Here is a 3385-nt window from a genome sequence, read left to right on the forward strand (position 1 = left end):
ACCTGACCACCCTCCTGACACCCAAGGTCCCTATCACACATCCCAATGCAGGCCCCTTCTGTTTCCCTCACACCAGTGCAGCCTGGGGGCTCCAGCTCACCCACTCTGCCCCGTCTACCTGACCACATTCCTGACACCATCCTGGCACCCCTTTTGCCCTTCCTAGGCTGCCCTGCACTCTATACCCCTTGGGCCCTGGTACTTCCTCATGCAGTGTCTCTGGGCCCACAGCCAGAGCCTCAGCCCGCCCTTCTGTCCACCCCATGGTTCTGGGTCTGGGGGCTGTTCCAGCCACTTCACTGGAGCCTCCAGCTGGTCATTGTGCAGTTGAAGTTCCTGGGTGTGGGGTTCAGTTCCAGGATGGAGTGGACTGTGGGAGGGGCCGGATGGCCTCCTGCAGCTTCAGGACGTTGAAGCCAGGCCAGTACATGAAGGGCAGGCAGGTGAGGCCGGCCGTGGTGCACTCCCCACGACTGGGCCCCGCTAGGCACCCTAGGGCCTCCGCCACTGACGTGCAGTACAGCTCTGCATCCCACATTCTGGAGGCCCAGGAGGTAGGGCCCGGGATGCAGAGAGGGTGGGTATCTCCTGCTCCGTGGGGGCGGGCACCTCTGGCTGCAGGCTCTGCTGCCACTCCGGGCATGGAGGCTCCTGGGCCTCCTCCAGCAGCTGCTTCTTGAGCCACGTCCAGCCATTCAGCTGAGACTTGGACGCAACTGTGGGGACAGGGCATGGGTGAGGGCCTGATGATAGTTCAGGGGATGAGGCCCAGGCGGGGCTGGACACTCACCTGGCCTCAGAGGCGGGGCCACCCATTGAGGTTTCCTCCAGGTGCTCTCTGCCAGGGCCCACAGGGGCTCCAGCGTGTGGCAGGTCAGGGCTATAGGCACCATGGCCCTGGCACTAGCCTCTCTGGGCACTGAGGCCAGCGACGACGGTGGGACACCCCTCACGTGTCTGCAGCCAGCCGCTCTGGATTCCCATTCCGGGATATCCTGGGGGGGCTCAGGGGTCCCATCCAGGGCTGTTGGATCCCCATTCTGGGATATCCTGGGGGGTTCTGGGGTTCCATCGTGAGGGGATGGTACCAGCTGGATATGCACCTGGATGATGTGGGTGCCCCAGCCACGTGGGCTGAGACAGGGACAAGCCACTAAGTGTTGGGAGCAAGTCCCCAAAAATCTGGCCATAAACTGGTCCCAAAAATGGCCATAAACAAAATCTCCACAGCACTGTAACACGTCCATAATGGCCCTAACACCCAAGCTGGAAGGTTGTGGGTTTACGGGAATGAGGGCAAGGAACACCTGGCCTGCCCAGGGCGGAAAACCGCTTAAAGGCGTTCTTAAACCGCAAACAATAGCATGAGCTATTTTTGTCTTAAGGGCGTGTTCCTGCTGCAGTTAACTAGCCCAACCTATTCATTTAATTCGGCCCATCCCTTTGTTTCTCATAAGGGATACTTTTAGTTAATATCTATAGAAACAATGCTAATGACTGGTTTGCTGTTAATAAATATGTGGGTAAATCTCTGTTCAGGACTCTCAGCTCTGAAGGCTGTGAGACCCCTGATTCCCCACTTCACACCCCTTTATTTCTGTGTGTGTGTCTAATTCCTCTAGTGCCACTGGGTTAGGGTCTCCCCGACCGAGCTGGTCTCAGCAACTAAGGGGCTGGGCAGGTACTAAGGTCAAGGCTACAACCTGGGGCCCCGTGGCCTTGAAGTGAGCAGCTAGAATCCTGCGCTGGGTGAGGCTGAAGGAGAACGTGGACTTCTGCAGGGGTGACACCATGTGGTGGATGATGGGGGTGTGCGGGGAATGGGGGCTAGGGCAGCCACTGTGTGGGGAGCCTCAGCGAGGCGTGGGGCTTGAGGAAGGCCTGGGGCTTCCACGGGGTGTGGGCCCTCAGCAGTGTGCAGGGCTGTGACCTCCTGGTCGTGGCTGGCCTCACTCACGGGGGATAGGGAGGTGTGGACGGCCCCAGGTGGGGTGAGGTGCGCACCCTGCATCATCATCTTCCAGACTGCCTTCCTTAGGAGCTTCTGCAGACGCAGGTTTTCCTTCCCTGTCTTGGGCAGCAGGGGCGGTGGGGATCCAGGGGTTCCCTGGACACTCGGGCCATGCACCTCGGGTGCCATTGACGTGGCCGAGATGAGCATGGCTGTGTCCTGGGGTGGGAGGTACACAGGCGGTCAGGCCAGCCCTCCTCCCTCCTGAGGTGGGAGGTCTGTGTCTCCCTTGGTCCAGGAAGGACCTGGGACCAGGGGTGTGGAGACCTGACCATTCTGCTTCCCAAGCACCCAGAACCTTCCCAGGGTGTCCTGAGCTCGACTGTTCCTCAGAGACTTTGGGGTGACCCCACCATCACCCTAGTGTAGAAATGAGGTCACAGAGGCCGAGTCCCTCCAGGGACGGGGCTAGAACCTGCCTCTTGGGCTCTGTCCTCCATGCCACCCTGGCACAAAGCAGGTCCCAAGTACACAGCCTGGGTCAGGCCGCAATGCCATGTGGGCCAGGGTGGGAGCCGTGGGTGAGCCCCAAGTGAGAGGCATGCCCCCAGCCAGCTGTCGGCCACTCCCAGGGCTGGAAGAGCGGCTGGCTGCAGACACGTGAGAGGTGCCCCGCCGTCGTCGCCGGCCCGACCACAGTTGCATCCACTGTGAGCCAGCGGTGAAGGGTGGCGGCCAAGAAGCTCGAGAAAGCTGAGGCTGCATCATCACAGACAGATTGGCCGGAAGGCAGGAGCAGTTTTCGCTGAGCTGTGCTACATGGGATATTCCCGCAGACCCAGCTGGGGTGGTTCGGCCAAGCTGCCCACCCTGGTCTGTGGGTGCCACATTTGCATGGACATTGACAAATGGCATGTCTGAGCCAGAGGCTGTCTGATTTGGGGAAGGAGGGAGGCCTGGGGGCTGCTGCTGGTGGGGGCTGGCTCTGCCAAGCCAGAACAGAGCTGCTGGAGGGGTGGGGATGGAAGGAGCCTGCCCAGGACTCGCTCTCAGCTGCTGGCCTCCTCTGGACGCCGGGACTGCAGGAACCACGAGAACCCCAGTTCTAGCTCCCGGGGTGGGCAGGCTGATTGGCAGGCAGACTGCCTTCCCTCCACCTGGAGTCAGGTCTCCAGCCAGAGTCCCAGACCCGGAGCACAAGTGCTCACACTGGGAAGCAGCCCTCAGCAAGGCGTCTTGTCCCGTGGTGAAGAGGGGGTGTGGGCAGGGCAGGGAGGCCAGCAGAGAGACGCACAGGGAGCAGACTCTGTGGGCTTGCAGGAGGCAGGTCTGCGGCCCTTCCCTGCACCCCATGCCTGTGTTCCAGCTTCCTGGGTCTGTAAGTCCAGCTGTGTGGCAACCTCCTTGTACCCAGAGGAGATTCCGGCCAGACAT

The 3385-nt window shown here is 61.0% G+C and overlaps 1 pseudogene; it reads right to left on the reverse strand.

The window, feature by feature from the left end:
* Nucleotides 1-296: 296 nt before the first annotated feature.
* Nucleotides 297-2161, reverse strand: LOC126929508 (proline-rich protein 33-like; annotated as a pseudogene).
* Between the last annotated feature and the right edge of the window lie 1224 nt (nucleotides 2162-3385).

The sequence above is a fragment of the Macaca thibetana genome, chromosome 10 (genome assembly GCF_024542745.1).
Source record: "Macaca thibetana thibetana isolate TM-01 chromosome 10, ASM2454274v1, whole genome shotgun sequence".
Classification (NCBI taxonomy): domain Eukaryota; kingdom Metazoa; phylum Chordata; class Mammalia; order Primates; family Cercopithecidae; genus Macaca; species Macaca thibetana.